At 39.5% G+C, this 21,403-nt stretch overlaps 1 protein-coding gene across 1 annotated transcript in view; it reads right to left on the bottom strand.

Annotated features, from left to right (window-relative positions):
• Positions 1-5,460: 5,460 nt before the first annotated feature.
• Positions 5,461-21,403, bottom strand: part of SCAF8 (SR-related CTD associated factor 8) — a 133,962-nt gene continuing 118,019 nt past the window's right edge. Inside the window, exon 21 of the mRNA XM_073337716.1 lies at positions 5,461-6,541. The gene's annotated coding sequence lies outside the window, so the exon portion shown is untranslated. The remainder of the gene's footprint in view (positions 6,542-21,403) is intronic.

The following is a 21,403-nucleotide window of genomic DNA, read 5'->3' as shown; positions in this document are numbered from 1 at the left end:
TTGAAAGTGCTTTCTCCTTTCCCCTTCACCAGCAATGACTGGTTTAAAAGGGGCCATGGTCACAACAACCTCATTTATTGGTTAAGGAGGGGTTGGTCTGAACATGCCAAAAAGGAAAAGGATCGGATAAATGTATAGTAATTGGCCAGGAGCTGCCAAATAGCAAGGAATGAGAACTATAGCTCCCAGATGTTTCTGGGAGGGAGTTATAGTTACCACATGGTAAATATAAAGTATTCCTAACTGTAAGGGTAGTTAAACACTGGATCAAATTACCTAGGTAAGTGTTGGAATCTCTGTCTTTGGAGGATTTTAAGAACAGTTAGACAAACACCTGCCAGAGGTGATCTTGGTCCTGCCTCAGTGCAGGGGACTGGACTAGATGACCTACTGAGGTCACTTCCAGATGTGCATTTCTATGATTCTGTGGGCTAGCAGAACCTATTACTTGGGAGGTGGGGAAGGGATAGTCTTGGCGGGGTGGAGCTAAACTCGATGGAGAAGATTCCTTTATTTAAAAGAAAAAGTACAATGGTGAGAATGATACAGTGTGAAGAAAACCTCATTGGAAGTGGGTATTTTTACGTGTCCTGTTTGATATTATTATGTTTTATTTATCAAATGTCTATTGTCTATGGATTTTTTGAGCATAGGTGTAGGTGTCCTGGATGCCACCTCACCCCCTGTTTTATTGTGGGATATTAGAGAAATCACTTCGCTCTCCTTTGACTCAGTTTGCCTATCTACACATTGGGGATAATGATACCTACCTCATGGGGATTTTGTGAGACTCCATTATTTAATATTTGTAAAGCAGTTTGAGATTCTTGGATGAAAGCTGCAATAGTAATTTTTAAATGTAAAAATATGAAATTGTACATAACCTTGATAATCTGTTTCTCATAACCTTTGGCTTCCTTCTTTGTGTGACAAGCAGCAAATAAACAACAATTTAACCACCACATTATGGATCAACTGTTGAGGTTTTCCCCTATGTTAATTACATGGATCGGCAAAACTGTTTGCTCAAATGTATATTTCAAAAGAAAGTCAATTTAACGCCTTTAACAATCTAAAGCGCGCCATGTAATTGTGGAACTACGTGGTATTTTTCACATTTTGGAGATGGGCAATAGGAACAGAACTCCATCCAAACATTCGGTTTGGTGTAGTTAGTTGCAATGGAAACATCCTCATATTTTACCACCAAAACTCCTGCTGTGACACGAAGGGGGATCACTCTTTGTATGAGAACAGAAAGTCGAATACCCAAACAACACTGGATAAAAGAGCTGTCTGTGTATCTACTATTTCAGGTCTGGAGTAAAATTAAGCCAGAACTGATGTTCTTCTTCTGGAGATGCATTATTGTCTGCTAAGGAATTTACTTAAGACTAACTTATTTAATGTGAAAAGAAAAGGAGTACTTGTGGCACCTTAGAGACTAACCAATTTATTTGAGCATGAGCTTTCGTGAGCTACAGCTCACTTCATCAGATGTTTACCGTGGAAACTGCAGCAGTCATTATTTAATGTGCACTTCATCCTGGAATTCAGTCTGAGAAGCTAGTGTTTTGCCGGCTAAACCACACAAATCCACATTAAGTATTTGTTCTAATTGTGCAAATATTGAATTAATTCAACTTGTCAAAGGCAGCTAATACCGTGTATAAAGCTACCTCTATCATGCATTACAATGTTTAAAGTCATCAGAGAACAATGACTTTTGAAACTTTCCTTTGAAACTGATTGAAGCGAGGAAGGCAGCGGGCCTTTAAATATTCATGCCCATTGACAAAGAGGTCCCTGTGCAGCTGCTGAGGCGAAGGGTGTAGACACCTCTGAAAAGGAGATTCAGCCAGGGAACAAAAAGCTCCAACCTCTGCCCTTATTAGAGTGCCATGGGATTTTCTTGTTTTTTTAATTCATTCCTTCAACAGATGGGGCCACAGTTAGGCATCTTCTTTTCAGAAAACGACTTCTAATATAACACCCAGGCATATGGCAGAGCACGCTACAGCACGGACAAAAGTGCTTTGACAGCTTTTCTGAGGTAGGCCATACTTCTGCAGCATTTATGTTTTGACCCTTGAATACGAGTTATGCCATGATCACATTCAACAATCGTCCTACAATTCTGATGGCTTCAGTTGCTCACACATTTAGGCCCTTTATGCCACAGTTATAGTGAAGGCCTTGTCTTCCCTCAAATGTTGCATTGCCTTAACTATACTGGTGCTGTTAAAGCGGTGCAACCCCCTGTGTAGTATATACTGCTATAAAATTGCTTATCGTGGTGTAGCTTATTCCCTGAGGGGATGGGGAATTAGCTATTGTGACCGAGAGACACGCTTGGCAAAGGGGCCCCTGTTCTTTGCAAACACCACTCACCTCAGGCTTGACAAACTCACTGCACCAAAGCCAGGTCTAACAGGATATTTATCCATAACGAAAAACATGAAAGGTATCTACAGAAAACTTGTCACTTGTTAAGAATCATAAGCACTTTGAGATGCATGCACAGGCCATATTTAAGAAATAATATATTTATATTGAAAGTACACTTCATGGGCTCACAGCAGAGATTAGTCAACAGGCGATAGATAACGTGTCTCAGGGTACGGCCACACTTAAAACACTACAGCAGGGCAGCATGCAGTGCTGTAGCACTTCAGAGTAGACATTACCTACACTGAAGGGAGGGGTTCTCCCATTGGCGTAGGTAATCCACCTCCCCAAGAGGCGATAGCTAGGTTGATGGAAGAATTCTTCCACTGACCTAGAGCTGTCTTCATGGGGTCTTAGGTCAGCTTAACTGTGCTGCTGCATGTGGATGTTTCACACCCCTAACCGACATGTTCAATTGACCTAATTTTCTAGTGTATACTAGGCTTCAGTGATGACCCATTCAAGCAAGAGGTAATTGTCACCTGTCCCTAGTCAGCCAGCAAGGTAATGCAAGTTCCTATTGTGTACTCTTGCCACATCACAGAGTAGTCAATGGAAATCAAAGACAATGGCAAACAATCCAAACCACTTAGAAGCGAAAAGGATCATTACAGCAGGCAGGAGAAATGAAGAAATCCAAAAGACTGTTTCATTATAACAGAGTATAGGGCAAGGTACTCTGGATCCATTCACTGAGGAAAACCACTTAAAGAGTGGGGGGACTTTCATGTACGTTTGGATCCTGGCTCTTGTGAAACCAGCCATCTGTGCAATGGACTGAACTTTGGGAGGAAGGCCTACTTTATTAGATCAGAAAAGTAACACTAAGTGTAGACCCAGATTGGCATTTTATGATTTTGTTTTGTGTTGTACCCAGTTATTTCCATCATTTCCCCTCACTTCTAGGTAAACCTTTATTCTTTAATAAACCTACTTTTGTTTTACTACAAGTGCTGTGTGGTTACAGGAGCAGGAGTTTAAGGTAAAACTGGTAAACTGTAGGTATGCTGCACCTTTGGGTGCAGAGGAGCGGAGATTTCTATGAGTAGCCAGCGTCAGGAGCTGGATACCATAGGGGAATATTTCAAAGGGACGTGGTGACTGGGGTGCACCTATTCTTAATCTGCAAGGTGAAGTTAGGATGAGTTATAGCCCAGACAGGAGTGCCTGAGTGGCTGAAAGGGAGCTGGTGTTAGGGAGCTGACACTCAGCTACCACTCAAAAGAGTCCCTCGTGTGGGCGGTAGGGGGCAACAAGGTGACTCACAGTCCTGGGTGCTCCAAGAATCATCACAGCTATGCCAATATATGGCACTTTTATACTGGCATCACTGCACACACACTAGGAGCTTCACTGGTATAACTATACTGGTTAAAAAAAAAGCACACCTTTAACCCACATAGTTATACAGGTTCAAAATCTGTGTGCAGACAAGACCTAAATCTTATCTACGTAATGATCTTCCATTTCTGCACCTCTCCATTAAAGTCTGGTAACAATGCAAACAGAAAGAGCAAGATCTTTTAACAGCAGAATACTTTATTCTTACACTCAAAGGGCCACAGCTACTGTAGCTGCAGCGATAAATTTAAGGGGGGAAGGTGTTGGATTAATTTCCACAGATTGAATTTCTTTTTGGATCTTTCTCTCTCCTCGTGACATAGTGAAGTTTACTGCTTACGAAATAAATGCAAAAAGCCAGCCGTAATGCAATGTGAAGGTTGAGAGACCAGGCACTTGAAAGTCAGAGAGGCTGAGGCCTGGTCTACACTGGAGGGTGGCGGGGGTAGGGGGGAAGAGGGGGAATGATCTAAGTTACGCAACTTCAGCTACGTGAATAATGTAGCTGAAGTCGACGTACTTAGACCGACTTACTGCGGTGTCTTCACTACGATGAGTCGACTGCTGCCGCTCCCCCATCAACTCTGCCTGCGCCTCTCGCAGAGCTGGAGTACAGGAGTCGATGGGAGAGTGCTCGGAGGCCAATCCGCTGGGTAATGCAGACATACCCTAAGTCTCCCTTACACGGCACCAAGTGTAGACATTCACACTAGTGCAAAGTGAATGCAGTAGGGATGTTAAACACTACCATTCTGGTGTGAATGACTACACAAGGAAAAAACAATAGAGGAGCAGATCTAGGAGATCCCAAAGGTTGAGACTGCTCTGTCAACATTAAGTGGGCCAAACCTGAGTGAGTTATGCTGCGACCTTGCATTTGGTCCCTCCATTTCTACCATAACCGCCCCCACAGAAAGTCTGACATGTAGTTTCCGGTTAGGAAATCAATGGAGACTGGATTTTTATGCTAGTCAAATGTTTCAATAGAAACAAAGCTCTTTGATTTGAAGGGCCTGATTCTCTAGGGCTTTGGGCCTGCACAGTCACTTAGAGCAAAGCAAAGTGGATGTAACATGCTACTAAACTGATCTGGAAACATTTTGCTCTTACTTGGTTCTGTGGCTAGTGATGACACAAGGGAAAATCAGGTCCAAAATGTGCACGTATTTTCCTCGCACATGCTCTCTCTAACATTCTTTTTAGAAAAGCCCAGTTAGCATTAACCACGGTTACAACCATGAACAGATAATGAAAGGTCCCCTGGAGCCCTTGAGCTGTCTCATTGAGAAAAATCTCAATCTTGCTGCTTGGGTGTACTGAATTGTATAGGGATAGGCCTACTGGGAGCAAGGTCACTCTTCATGGAAACAGGTGCTAAGGCCCATATTCTCCAAGGTATTTAGGGACCTAATTCCCCATACTTTGGAGGATCTAGGCCTAAATGCCTAGTCTCAGTTTATGTAACAAAGTGGTTCTTAAAATACACAATGCTATTTCTAATATCAACATCCACAGTAATGGTAAGCCACCAAAATGTGTTACTTGTGCTCTTGGGCATTGAGCCATGTATGTGTGATGGGAGGCCCAAAGAGGATATACTGGAAGTTTTTAAGGACATATTGTAAAAGACTGAGAAAATGATCAGAAACAGAACTTTGAATGTAGATCTTTATTATACAGGTCCATTGCTGTGGTCACCATGCAGTTACACCATAATGGGAATGATCTTGCCAAAAGGTTCTCACTAATCAAATTTCAAGAGACCACAGAACACAGCATTCCAAATAACTGGCACTTTAATTTTGATAGAGCAAAAATAAATAGAGGAATGACAAAATGTTCTTTTCACATACAGTGGGGCATATACATGTTTCTTCTTTTCTATAGCTAGTTAGCAGACTAACTCAACATGTCTGACCCTAAATGCAGATCTTTCATTTGAGGGCTTAGAGAGGGCAAGTATACCCCTTCCCTTTGATTATGAGACAGAAAGCACTTTTCTGGTAAGTGCATTTATCAAAAATGAGTACAATGTAATTTTGTATTTCATTACCACTTCCTGCCCTTTTTCCAACCCCTTCGGACACTAAAAGGAAATGACAGGACGGGTCTAGTCAAACATTGGCCCTGGAACTTTCCCTTTCTAATTTTCATGGAACTTTGACAATTTAAAGGTTCATCCCAAACCTAAGTATGTTCAGGAATCCAACGTCTCTGGGGTATAGTCACCAGTCAAGAGCTGTACAAAGACTGCACATATAGTGTTAAGTAAAAGTGATTACTTCTAAAAAAACCTTTTCTTAAAATTTGCAGTTCAAAGCAAAACAAGTCCCATTCACTGAAGGATCTTCTTGCAACCTGTCCTTCAATTCCTTGCACAGGAATATGCTACAAATGGAGTTAGTTACAATTTACAGTCCAATGTGATCTTCTGGTCCTGCAGAAGAGCCTGTCTCTTCATCTGAGGAGTTCATCCTCAAAAGCATAAATAACATCTAGAAACTCATAGAGTTTATGGTTTTAATTTATAAAATTAAACCTGCTCCAGACAGGTAATACTGATATATAAATTTGCCATCCCTGGGTTCTATCAGAAACAGTGTACTGATGCACAACATGTAATGCTGGGTTCCTTCTAACACTTCAGAAACAAGATCCGATGTGATGCACATTAGAACATTGAAGCACTTCTCATTTAACTCCGCAGAGCCCGGGACCTGGTAAGCTGCCAGAACTTCCTCCATCATCTTGCCTGTTGACAAAAGGAACAATAACTAGTCATCACTGGTCATTGGAGTGTTTCCAATTAAAAAAAACCAAACCCTGAAAAAGAGAGATGAAGTCACTCAATAGCAACTGTTTCATAAATATCAGGGATCTGTGATGCAGTTTTCAATCTCTCTCTTATCCTTAGCATACTAATAAAGAAGAAATGTATTCTATACTATATATTTCCTAAAGCACTACCCGGGACTGAATACAATAGCAACTCTTCTTTTTTTCTATTCTCTTATTTTGTTCAACAAATTATAATATTTAAAAAATACTTATAAAATGTTCTTTAAATAAAGAACAACTGCTATTTTTTACAGTGAATTCACTGCTGGTGGAAGAGGCTGGATTGACAATGCTGTAATTTTTCTTAGGTCACACTTTTTATTAAAGGTACAGTTTAAATAGTATATACAGGGTTCATAATCATAAATAGATGGTTTAATAAATGACTAATCAGCTGTTCTAGATTTTGAAGAGTCCAGCAGGTCAAGCAACTTATAATCATCTCTAAAACATACTACTCATGTCTGTAACATACTGACTGATTATCCCTTTATAAACATACTCTTACTATAAAGCGTGACCCTTTCTTTTTATCCACAGAATAGGTGTAAAATGAGCAGGGGGAATGAAAGTTTCCCCTATCCTGCCAATGAGCTTCTGCTCAATCTATGCAAGTGAAGGGGGTAGATCAGTCTTCATCTCCACTCAGTTATTGGCCTCCATTGAGAATGCTAGCCAGAGGGTTACTGTGACAACTGTGAAAGTGTGTGCTGGGATCCTAACCGAGCCTACCTACTTATTTCACAAAGGCTATTATAGAGTGACCAGAAGGTCATGACTCTCAGTCATTATTGACCTGGGCAAGATTAGAAAAAGGACAAATTCTTAAATATATTTTATATACAGCAGTTATGCAATGAAATTGCAGAACTGATATCTGTTGTTTTTCTGAACACTTCTGTAACGTCACTGCAGCTATCCAAATGGATTTTGATTGATTTAATTATTGCCTTTATCGTTTTCACCTAATACATCTTTACTAGAGTGCCATAAGAGCAATTCAAATGTTTTTGCCGGACTGTTTTGTTTAAATAAACCAGTTAATATCTATAAGTCCCTTTTAAAATATTTTTGAAAAGTAAAGCATCACAGAGGAGGCATGTTTTGTAGGACCACATGAATTTGCCATAATTTAATCAGGTTTACAATTTTATAACTACTTTTATGATGCATGCAAGGTGTGCATAATTGCATAATGCGGACTAAATGTACATCTATCCATTGCCTCCTAAAACAGAGTATTGTTCAATAGAAACCTCCACTTAAAAAACCATACCAAAACCAAAAAAAAGAAAAAGAAATGGTATTACCATAAATCAGATACATAAACCCTTGCAAAACTTATCTCTATATAATTTCCCACTATTATTTATTATTTGCATTGCACCAGCGCTGAGAGCCTCCACTCATGAATCAGACCTCCATTGTGAAAGCACTGAAATCTGACTGCTAAAAGCCAACAGAGTCTACTAAACATCTCCTTTCAAGGAAACTTCTGTGGTAGTAGACTGTGGTATTTTGGGACAGTCTCACAAACAACACAGACACAGATCAATCTCTCTACTTAATTCAGAGTACTTAACAGATCTCTGTCCAAAATTTAATCCTGTGATATATTGTTTTTGTGTTATTTGAGTAAGTCACAAAAGTGGAATAATTCCACAGAACTCCTCTGTCTTTTCTTGAGCTGGAGATGGTGCTGCACATTATCCTGACAAAGATATATAATATTGTAGTCGCTGTGCTTTGGACCCGGAGGCCAGTGGAAACTGCCGTAGAAAACCAGGGGACATTGTCAACCTTCAGTTAACCAGGAGTTTCATTTAACTTGGTAAGTAGGAGTTGTACTGCATTAAATTCACAGCGAGAAGAAACTTGTAATGTACAGAAGTACACAGATGTTACAGCATGAGGAGATATATACTTCCTGCTTTCTTCAGTGAAAATCCTAACAATAAGGAACTAGGAAAGAAACATCAGGTTGTTTTCAACTACATAGTCTCTCCGCAATTATAAAAAGGGCAGGAAGATGGGGCTGAGTAAAATTGTACTTCATGGGCAAAGAGTTCATTATAGACCATAAGTGGAACAAGGACTCTCCACTAGGAATCCACATGTAGAAAGGGGCAGGACGGAAGAACTGAATGAAGAATTGTCTTACATATCATCATTCCTGGCATCCTGTGAAAACTCAGCACGAAAATTAACACAGCCTGGGACGGTCAGCAACTATATTAAATTTCTTGTAGAACCCTCATCAAACTGAGGAACATTGCCCATTAAGGAAGGTTCCCATGGCTTCTTAAGTCAGAGTGGCCCAGCAATACAGGAAAGTCAAAACGGGCCCTAGAACTGGTGCAAAGTCAAATAGCCTGTTTCGAGATTGTACTGTAGCTCAAATGGATTCCTGAGATGCGCAACAGTTCATATGTAAGCCAAAACATTGTGGCCAAATTCCAATTTGGGTAAGTATGTCATGCTTACATAAACACTCTTGATACTTTCACTTCTTGTTCCAAAACTGTTGTGTAGTATTAAATCACCTGTCATATTTCACCCCAGAGATAGCCTGCATTTCTGTGGTGGCTGATGCTATATACAAAGCTCAGTTATGCAGTTCTAATGCATGCAAATCTCTCCTGAAGCTCTTAGACTATTTGCAAGGTTGCCATCCCAGTCATATTCAAGAGCAAGTTTCTAGAACTCAACAACTAAAGGCAAAAATAAAGCCAATTTATATACTGGAATGTGACATCAGCATTTTGATTAAAAAACCCAACATAATACAAAAGTCTGAAGTAACAAATTGTAGACATCAACTCCAACGCATACGTTCTCCTGACATTGCAACAGTAGAAATCATCTTAATGCTTATAAGTATTTTAACCCATTGAGTGACTTAAAACATACATCCAGTGAAAGTTCATGTGGCATTGAGCTGTAGCTCACGAAAGCTTATGCTCAAATAAATTTGTTAGTCTCTAAGGTGCAACAAGGACTCCTTTTCTTACTACTGACAATGGAATTTCCTGAACTATTTTGTTCCTAGAAGTCCAAAGCCCTAACTGTTACTGTAACTGCTGACACATTTTACATGAGTGCATCACACTAAGAGGTATTTCTAGGAATCAACCAGGATAATGCATGGAACTTTGTGACGTTCCACTTTAATGTATAATTTGTAGTCACTGAGAAGTTCAAAAATGCTGACAATCTATTAGCCCAGTAAGCCTATGAGCCTTGTGTTTTCTGAGGGGGAATCGTATTTGTGAGTAGCGAAGTCTGGGGTTTGGAACTCTGAAACATTTGTGCTCCACTCCACTTCTCTTTTAAAATTCTGATATTTAAAGTATTATGAAAGATTGCTATCCAAACATGAAATAGAAGTTATGGCATGCCATTAAGTAAATTCCAAAAAGTATGCCAAAAAGTAAAGTAAGCTGTAGTGTAATATGAAATTATAATCACAACACTCAATAACAAAGAACTGTAAAATCGCTATGCATTTTTAAAATATCTAAAATACATTACAGGAGAATATTTAAAAAACAAACAAGAAGCTGTCAATTAGAGTTGAGTCAGACTTATTAAGATTGAGAAAATTCAGGACCCATTAAAAGCTACTGAAAATCAAAGAGGTTCAAAGTTGTTATAAGGAACAGTATGTGCTACATTTAAAAAATTGCTTTGCTTAACATGAAGTGTTTTTCTCCTCTTAAATATGGCTCTGCAAGTTGCATTGCAGAGGAAGGGTCTATATCTACTGTTTCTTAACAATTTTGAATTCAAATTTTCTTAATTTACAAGCAGAAGGATTTTCTAATTGCCAGTCCTGCAAACTCAGCCTGGGATTGCAGAGTCAAGGTGGCCTTTTTCCTTCTTGTGCATCTTCACCCATAATAAGGGCTCTGGCTCTGAAACCCAAATTACACCTATGTAAGCTCATTAGGCCAAATTCTTCCCTCAGTTATGTGGAAGACAGTGTTGCCAACCCTGTGATTTTATCACAAGTCTCACAAGTTATTTGATTTTTTATGTAAAGTCCCATCTCCTGGTGACAAGTGCTTATATGAGAATCTCAGTTTCCATTTTTTAAAAAAGTAAATCTCACAGCGCTGAAAAAAGCTAGAAAATATTATTTGAGTGCACCCTAAAGACTCACCAATGGACGGCAAATTAAACAAACTCTGAAAGTATTATTTAAAAAAAAATCTCATGATTTTTAAGTCAGTCTCATGATTTTGGGGGCCAAGATGATTGATCATTGGGGGTTGGAAACACTGGAAACAACCAATGAAGTCAATAATACTTGCATACTGAAGCAGTATGGTCTGAAATGGAAAGACCTGAATTGCTGGTTTGAGGGTCCCTGGATTGGAACCTGGAGTAGAGGGTGGGCCCAAGCTCCCTTACTGTGGGAGTGGTGCAGTCAGCATAGTGGATATGGAGACTGCCTGAGACTTTGTGGGATGAGACCCTGGAAGAGGAGGGTGATCATTGCTGGAGAAGACTGAGCGGGGACATGATAGCAGTTTTCAAGTACATAAAAGGTTGTTACAAGAAGGAGGGAGAAAAATTGTTCCAGTTAACCCCTGAGGATAGGATAAGAAGCAATGGGCTTAAGTTGCAGCAAGGGAGGTTTAGACTGGACATTAGGACAAACTTCTGAACTGTCAGGGTAGTTAACCACTGGAATAAATTGTCTAGGGAGGTTGTGGAATCTCTGTCTAACCTGTTCTTAAAAGCCTCCAATGATAAACACCTGTTGGGGATGGTATAGATAATACTTAGTCCTGACTTGAGTGCAGGGGACTGGACTAGAAGACCTCTTGAGGTCCCTTTCAGTCCTACAATTCTATGGTGACTTGGCTGGAGGGCTAAGCCATGAACGAGAGGCACTGTGGGTCCTGACCAGCAAGAGAGGGGCTACAGAGCAAGTGACTAAGGCAATGGGCTGAGTATCTGCTGGATAGGGCATGGATTCCCTAGCTAAGCCATGAGGAGGTGCTGCTGAGTGGTGAGTAGCATGCACCCTGTTACACTATTCAACAGTGGAAATCCATTTCCTGTGGCTGCAGGGCAGAAATTGCCTCCCTGGTGGCCTAGCTGTGCAGAAATAGTCATGAAAATTGAACTTTACACCCTACAGATTTTCCTTAAAATAATTTAAATTCTTCACAGATGGGAGTCTGGATTGAGATCTGATTATTCAACAGAAACAGCTTTGATTAAAGTCTTTAATTGGCTTATTTAAGATATATTTTAAGATCTGCCATGAGTTTAGATTTGTCTGTGACCTTTGAGGAAACCAGCTGTTTAACTTCTGATTTAGTCTTTCAGGCCTGGCAATGAAAAATGTTTTGGCATCTTTCTGCTGTTCATTTAAGGTTTACACAGTACTTTATTTCAAGTTTATGATTTTGATGTGGGAAATGCCTGAGTCCCATTCTTGAACCTTTAGAGATTTTTGTTTCTACAGTAAACCTGTCCAGAGTTTAATAAACAGAGGATAATCTCTATGCAGATTATCTTTGGATCCTGAGCTCCATTTTTCCAGACAACCGGTTGACTTCTCCACACTCTGAAGAAACTGTTGTAGCCTCTGTTGGTTCAGCTAGACCTGAGCTAAAGGACTCATCTCATTTGTTGCAAAATGCAAAGGTTCAATTAATGCATGTAAAATTGCCTGGGATGGTTCTTATGGGAAGACAAGGTGTTCCAAGCAGTGGTTTTGCTATGCTTTTACACCTGTTGAAGACAAGGCCAACAGATGTTCTAGCATAGGGTCCCATAGTGACTGTCTGTAAGACTTATAGTGATAACTACAATAACCACAGAAAATCATTGGCTTAAATTCATTCCTAGAAGACTTTAGGCATGTTTTGTAAGAGGAAAGAATAATCTGTTATCCCTCCTAATAATAGGTTCTGCATTAATAAAAAAATATGACAAAGGTTTCTGTTTCTCAATCTGCCACAAACTTTCTATGTAACTTTTGGTAGGTTACTTAAATTCAATTAATCAGTTACTCCTTCTAGAAAATAAACTCTGGAACATCACTCCATGACCAAAGAAACATTTTGGTGGGGAAGAGAAGAGTAGCCATTTTTTTAAACATATTCTTGACTCATATTTCTCTTTTGAAATATAGACCAGGTCAGCTAGGAGGTCAACATCAAATGTAATCTCCACCAGCATTTTTTTCTCTGTTGGCTATGCCAACAGAGAACTGGATCTAGTTTTCAGTAATGGCAAGCTCTTAATTTTTTAAAGATAGCTGCCCTTGAATAAGACAGTGTCAAGATCTACTGAAATTTCAAATGATGTGATGTAATATGATTTTTGTTAGGCCGACAGAGGGATAAAAAGAAACATTAGACACTTGCAACACTTGATGCTGCGGAGCCAATTCTCCAAAGGACTCCCATTGACATCAGTGGGAACAAGATTTGGCTTCAAACTATCCAGCACAAAAATCTTTAACAACTTTGCTTAATTACAATCGATCTTCTTCAAAAGTAGCTGGCACAGGAGTTTTCAAAGAGATTTAACATTAGGGAAAGATGGAATAGATAGTAACAAATATAATTTGAGCTAGAGGGAGTTGAAGAAATATTAGACAATAGTCAACATTTCAAATCAGATTTACATGTCAGTAACACACAACTCAGAAACAGTTTGAAGATTTTGCCTCACACATAAAGGAAATACTCTCATTTGCCTTCAGAGTAAATCTGGTAACTTGCAGTATTCTAGGCCAAGAGGTACTGAAATAGGGTTTTATAATAGAAGTTGGCTGAAACCTGAACTATGAAAAGTCTTCTGCACTTCAAATATAATCATCCTAAACAAAGAGAGATTGTCAAAAAGAAAAGATGACTTTCTGAGCATGAGCTCTAACAATCATTTGCTTGAGAGATGCCTCTTAAAGACAGGCATTGGCAATTTCCACCAACAGCAGAACAAAAGTCTCTCCTCCGCAAAATTTTTCTAAGTTTAAAGAAAATGTATATAGTTGACATCCATTGAGAGAGAGATCAATCATTATGGGATTATTTTAAACAAAGTTTTTAAAAAAGTAGAGATGATCCTTAACAGTGAAGTTCAGAATGAGATGCATCCTTTTCTAAAGTCATAGAGAATGTAGAAACAGGGTTTCTTTGGTTTGGCCCATTATAGAGAAAAGGATTTACTATGAAATTTGGTTCTACGTCTAGCCCCCTCACCCCACAGATGCTCTATGTGTATTCAGAAACATATCTGTTAATTTCAAAAATAAGTTTTAATGCTTCTTTCTTCCATTAGAACTGCAGAGCTGACACAACTAAGATTGAATGAACTGACCCAATTGCACTGTTGTCAAAGTACCATGATTAAAAGACAATGGGGCATAAGTGAACCTCTATCACTTATGATGCTAGGGATGCTAGCTTGTCTCTCTGAGTCCAGGATGCAAAGATATCAGTTAGAAAAAATGTTCTTTATTAGTTGCAAACTAAACACCTTTGATATGGAAATTATTGAGATACAATAAATATAGAGCTCACAATATAATTTTTACTGAGTCACTTGCGGTGCCAAAGTACATTTTAAGATTTCATAGTTAAAGAACACAAAATCAGGAAATGCAGAATCAAAGGTCCAAAGCCATGTCAACTCAATCACCCTGCACGTGTGTAGTATTTTATACTTGTGTTCTCTGGTTAAATAAGTACTTATGATATTACTCTTTGGTCTCATTCATCTCTTCTTTACATTTTGACATTCAGAAACCTGGAGTAATATTGCTGTCTGTGTTGCTCTGCTTCATTCTTAGGTTTGAGAAGGCTTTATTGTAACAACAAGTTGGCAGAAGGGTAAGGGGCTGGGCAATAGATCTTTTTGCGTGTTCTGGTCATATATATTCTCTGCTCATGTTGTGGTATTACTATTATACTGGGGGAGACATGGAACTCGTACAAGTTTCTTAAAAGATGTTTTGAAAAGGCACAGGCTTAGTTTTCAAATAACTTCAGGATTGCCACTCGCAGAACCAATGGAGACATGGTTTTCTGGATGCTCTCTGGAAGGGATCTAGTTTAACAGCTCTTACAAAGCCCCTACCCACCCCATTGCATACAACTGATATCACCCTCAGAGAGTGCTTTCAATCTGCCCATTCTGGCCAGAGGAATTCTGCCATGAAAGTGGGGAGAGAGGGGAGTTAAAATCTTGCAAAAACCAGTTTTTAAGAATGACAAGATGGTCCAATGTGCACTTGTCAAATCTCTCCTCTCATCCCATTAATGTTTTTACATTTTGATAGAAGAACAACAGTTCTCTCTAAACATAGTCAGTCAGAGTAGTAAAACTGAAGAATATCTCACACCTATGAGTCTGAGTCTAAACAAGTGTATTCGGAAGCAGGAGGAAGTACACAAAAGAAAAAAAAACCAACTTAGAATGAAAGTCCAGTGAATATACAGTGGTTGTTAAAACACAAATACAGCACAATACCTTTAGGATACTATTGCATTAATGAAGTTATACTGAATATTTTGACATGAGATGGTTATTATACAGTTGTTCTCTGCTTTTTGGACTATTACATGAGAGTACAAAATATATCCCAGCAGTGATTAGAGCAGTGGTTCTTACACTTTTTTTTTTTTTTTTAACTAGTGACCCCTTTCACATAGCAAGCCTGAGTGTGACACCCCACCCCCCATGAATTAAAAACACTTTTAAAATATATTTATCACCATTATAAATGCTGGAGGCAAAGTGGGGCTTGCGGTGGAGGCTGACAGCTCGCAACCCTCCATGTAATAACCTCATGACCCCTGGAGGTCCTGACCCCCACTTTGAGAACCCCTGGATTAGAGCATGGTAACAGATACAGCTAGAGTGGGGGGAGGGGTTTGTATCTGGTACCACTTACAGTTGTATCAAATTAAGTTTAAACAGGAATTAGTTTCATGGTCATGAACTGATGGAAATTAATTATACTTGAGACTAATTAGTGCAAGGTAAGGTGTAGGTGCCTTATGGTACCTGCCAGTTTTCAAGGGAAACTGTGTTTCTTTATCAAACACTGTAGCTTTCTCCCATATTTGGAACTCAGGCCACAACTTTCCATGGGAAAATGGTTCCCTCTGAAGGGCACTTGATATCTCTAGGAAATCAGAGAACACAGAGAATGCAGAGAGAGAGAAGTAAACTAAGACTAATGGAGCTAGGGGTGATTAGATTTATGAAGACCTCGAGACTAGCACAAAGGACAAAACTCCACACTCGGTCTTCCCCTACATCCTCTCTCATACTCCAGGAAGTCATTCTAACTATACTGTTCATTCTTTCACTTATTCACTCACTCACTCTCTCTCTCCCACACACCCAAATCCAGTCACAACAACTTCACTCCCTGACATTGGTTCACTGGGGCTGGGTGAGCCATGAGTAGCTGGGGTAGGTGAGCTAGGGTAGCTGGTAAGGCTACTCAGGAACTTGGGAGAGGATAACCAATAACTTTGAAGAGAAGAATGGGAGATGACCAGACGTAAAAGTGGGAGTCGGTGGGCAGGAAGCCAGGGACCGGGTTTGAAAACTAAGCCAGAGGAAAACAAGGGCGTGTGGAGGAATTAGGTGTATCCAGAAATTTGAGTGTTGGAGGCATTGGCCAAGGGTCATGGAGCTGAGTGTTGTGGGAGGGTAAGCGACAGCCTATGGTGTGGGGAATAAAGGGTGTTGGGTATGTGTGGTAGTGAGGGGTTTTTCTGACCAGGAGGAAAAGGAGGCTGAGGAGAGCTGGCCCTAGTAGCATAGAGCTCTGTGAGGAGAAGTGTGGTTATCCAGGCCCTTTGGGGAGTTGGGAAAGGGGAACTCGGGTCTGGTTATGTGTATGAGCCTTTGAGGGGTTAGAGTAAGGAAAATAGGGCTGGGAGGGGGAGAAACAGTGGGTTTTGGTCAGAAGAAGTAGGAGTCTGGGGCCTCAGGGATTGCTCTCAAATACAGGAAGGCATGGGGACAAGGATCTGCCCTTTCCTCCCTGTACCTGGTTCTTCTGATACTCCTGCCTCAAACGAAAGCCCAGATTGGATGGAGGCAAATAAGGATGGGAGCTACTTGCCCCATGCTTGCTTGAGGCACCTGCCTCCCACAGTTGGCCCCAGTTAAGGCTGAAATAGGGCTGCTCTGGGACCAGGAATTCTCAGCTGTTTCCAGGGCTAGCTCTCTGGTGGCTATGATATGTGTTTGTCTGGTGCATCTACACATGTTGAGGGATCAGGAACTCCAAACTAACTAGCTGCTTTATCTTGATACAGCACATGCAGAAAGCTCTGACTGGCTGCATTTTCCCAAGGAGATGGGTGGAACACAGAGGTCAGCCAATTAGAATGGTTTTACCTGTAGACTGAAGGGTTTTCCCGTAGCCTCGGGTCTTTTTGTTTAAACATGCAGAATTCAACTGACGTACATTTGTGTTTTTCAAAATTAATGTTTATCTGTATGTGTCAGCTGGCAATTAGCGTGTAGTGATTCACAGATTTTAAAGCCAGAAGAGAACATTAGATAATCTTATTTGACATCCTGTATATTACAGGCTATAGAACTTCACCCGGTGACCACTGTATTTTGCCCAATAACTTGTGTGGCTAAAATATATCTTTCAGAAAGGCAGAGCCTTCACTTGAAGACCGCACCAGGTGGCGAATCCACTACTTTCCTTCATAGTCTATAGTTGTGGGTGCACCTGCTAAACTATTGTGCAAGTGGTTGGTGAGTAGAATATATGGACCTAGAACTTTAGTGTGATCTGACCACTATGATAGTTTATATTTTTTAATGTAATAAGTTAATCTTTATGAAATGAGAATAAAACAATTTTCCATTAGAATTTCCATTGGATTTGGTTACTTTGACATGTAACTATGTTATACCCAATATAAAAATATAAGCCACTAATAGGATGTGAAAAGCCTATGTAGTGATGTCCGACTCAGCACTTACGTATGATAAACAGGCAATTGGGACATTAAGTATTTACCTGGGCAAATGTAAAATTTAGGATGTCTGAGTTTGGTGTCTCTGTATGTTTGCATGCTGTATGCACTAAACAGGTAGAGTAAACCTTCTTATAGCTAATCTAGTACTGAGTGACTATGTTGCACATGTAAAATGTCACTAACTTTCATATTTTTTCTTCAAATGCAGTGAGCAATGATAAGTAATTGGTTGCCTAATGTTCTTTAAAATATCTTTTAATTTTACAAATGAAAAAAATGTCCTTACATTGTAAGCTATTTTGAGGGGCACACTTGCGTAATTTAGACATGGCCACAGCAGGAGCATTCATGCACAAATGGTGCTGGTTCCTTTTCTTCTACATTAACTCCCTTTAGATCTGTTAGGACTGTGTCTAAAAGTAGAAAGAAACCATAATTTAAGTTTTCAAAACAAGCTTTTTTTAAACTGAGCATTCTTAAAAAATTTCCATCGTCACCACCACCACCACCTTCCTTGTATCAACTCAATACATGCCAGACTCGGGCTTTCCCTAGCCTTGTAAGGTTTCTAGTTAAAATCTACTACGCGAGGCTCTCCACTACACATTTGACTCTCAACTAGTTACTCTGAATGTGTTAAATGTTCCCATTGTGCTGTGAAATGCCCTCTATAGGGGTTACAGGCCTAGCAGCTGTTGCAGGAGCTTCTGTTGGCCCTTGAAGAGCTCTGCTGATGGGGGGCCCCAGGGAGGCAGAAAGGAACTATAAGCTGATAAGATTAGGTAGAGTCTCTGCAAGAATGGCCTGTACCTTCCCAGACCTAGGCTGCTGCTGCTGCTGGTTTTGGGGCCACATCCCTTTTTCTGTAGGAGGCTCAGGGATGAAAATTCTCAAAGAATGTGTACAAGACTGAGGAAAACTTCAGAGTTTCCTATTATTTGTGTTGCATTAGTGCCTGTAGGTGCCAAATGAGTTTGGGGCATTGCTGTGCTGAGTACTGTACAAACACATAGTCCAAGACAGCCCCTGCCCTGAACAGCTTACACTCTAAATAGACGAGAGTTGGAGAAAGGAAGCATTATCCCTAATTTGCAGATGGGAGAACTGAGACACGAAGAGATTCAGTTGCTGAAGGTCACAGTGAAAGCCTATGGCAGAGACAAGGCTTGAACCTCAATCTCCTCTAACCCCCTGCCTCAATCATTAGACCATCCATTCTGACTTCTATACAAGAGTAGCCCATGTAGGGGATGATGTGGTTCTAGATCTAGCTATACTTATACACAAAGTGTGCCATCAGGAATAGAAATGGTGGATCCAACTGACTTATTGATGACTTACTTGAATGTGAGAGAGAAACTCCATTTCAGAAAGAAATAAAACTGGATGCTCCTCATCTAAGGTAGGAAATGCATAGACATGAAGGCATACTGATCAAAACACTGAGTTACTTAGAAACAGCAAGAGGGATGAAAACAAGTTCCAAAGAGAAATTGTTTCTGGGAGTTAGAATGGTACTTCCCTCTGACCAGCTCCTGCAAAACACAGATGGGATGGTACAAATTTTGCAGAAATTTCTTCCAAAGGACACAGTTGCTCCTGCTATTTCCAGGAAAACTCCTAACACATGCAACGTTTTATATTTTGAAAAAAAAAAATTGCTGTTGCCTTAACTTGAGGGAGGAAAAGGAAAAATAGAGGTTGGAATTTACTTTGACTACATTTTCCTAGAATATTCTAACAGCTACTAATTTAGTGTGTGTGTGTGGGGGGGGAAGTATTCAGTAAGCATTTAAGCACATGCTTAAGCCCATACCTAACTTGGAATTTAAGTGCTTTGATAAGCAAGGACCATAGAATGTAACTGTATGAGGTTGGCAGGAATCAGGAGTTTCAAGGACAGATTGAATTGAATACACACGAGAGACATAGTAGCTATACGTACTCTCTGAGGGAAAACAACATGGAAGATCATGATATACTTTGATTCTGAATAACAGTGCCTTTCAGTGGGATAGGTGCATCTTCCATTGGGTTTGCACTCATGTAGTCAAGGAGCAGAATTTGGCCCTTTAAAAACCTATGCTTAGCCCTTCCACTCCTTATCCAAATTGAGGATGAAGAGATTAAAGCAAAGGAGGGGAACAAAGAATACGTGTATGATGAAAAATTGAAATCTATAGCTTTATTTTCAGTACAAATATATTGGAATGCCAGAGGTCTGTTTATATAACTGTTCATATTCTCTAAATTATAAACCAATAAACCTATTTGAAACCAAAACCAGGCAAAATATTTGTGTCCTATACTGAAACCAGAATTTCTCAAGTGCAAAGGATAAGATGGCATCTTTATATACTGCAAAAACAAATATTATTGATAACAGCATGAGTAGTCTTTTTTTTTATTGTGATGACAGATTTGTGGATGCAACTACAATACAACTTTATTTTGTATATCATCTTTCATACAAATTTTACCAAGTTTTTTTTTACAGCATTCAATACAGTTTCAAAGTTAATATAAAATGAAAGCATATGAGGAAATTAAGAACAGGTGTGACAATCTAAGTGTTAATAGTCAAATATGAGTTGATATAAAAATTGAAGTGGATTTTAACCTGGGTTTAAGGGAAATAGGCTAAATCCTCTTGTTGGACAAAAAAAAAAAAAAAAATCAGACAAATCAGGAAGACCACTGGGTTGAGAAGATAATAGAGGGAATGGAAGAAAGACCTTAAACATTAAATCAGACACTTGGCAAATATTTAGAGCTCTTTGTTGTCTCAGTGCTTTTCAGATGTTGAGTGTTGAATTAATCCTCACAGAGCATCTGTGAAGCTGGTAACTACAGATTATCATCCCTGTTTTATAGACAGGAAATTAAGGCAGGGAGTTTCACTGATTTGCCAGGCAAAAAATCAGCAACAGAGTCCAGATTAAAACTCAGGAAATTCTGCCATACTTTACTATATTCGCACCAGCACTGGGCCATACCTCTCTCTGGAAAGAATGCAAAGGAAGTTGTTTTCTAGTCTTTTTATACTTGCTGGATAGTTGTACTTCCTTCTTTACCTTTAGTGGTTTGCTTTGCAAACAGATATTTGTAAATGTTTATAGAGCTACACAATGGAGATGACCCCAAACCCACCAGCAACTGGCAAAAAAAAAAAAAAAAAAAGCAGGGGGGAGGGGGAAAGCAATATTCCATTATTACTACATAATTATAGAATAATTTTGTCTGAAAGGGACTTCTCATGCGTCATCTAATTCATCCTCCTGTATTATGGCAAGGACTGAATTAATAATTTTCAAACCATGTTTAATAGAGGGGTGTCTTATCTAATCTTTAATATCTCATGTGAACACAATTATAAATCCACTTGGCAGGTTATTCTACTACATAACAGATTTTATACTAATGACTTTAATAATCAGAAAAACAGTAAGTAAATTTTTCCTTGTGGCATCTTAAGACCAGTATTCAACACTGAGAGGCAGTATGATCTAATGGATAGGGCAAAGGACTGAGACCCAGGATATCTACATGCTAATTCCAACTCCGCTGTGTGAGCCTGGGCAAATCATTTTTTCCCCTGCCACATTCTGTGTGTCTTGTCTATTTAGATTGTGAGCTTTTACTATGTGTACCCACAGCACCTAGCACAATGGGGCACTGATCTTAGTTGGAGCTTCAAGTAATACAAATAATATTATTAGTTGTGCCTGTGAATACTTAAAATAATTCAGATAATAAATACTTAATTTTTACCGTAATGTTACTTAGACAAC

The sequence above is a fragment of the Lepidochelys kempii genome, chromosome 3 (genome assembly GCF_965140265.1).
Source record: "Lepidochelys kempii isolate rLepKem1 chromosome 3, rLepKem1.hap2, whole genome shotgun sequence".
Lineage (NCBI taxonomy): Eukaryota > Metazoa > Chordata > Testudines > Cheloniidae > Lepidochelys > Lepidochelys kempii.
The sequence above is the reverse complement of the archived record's forward strand: the minus strand, read 5'-3'. Positions and strand labels throughout refer to the sequence as shown.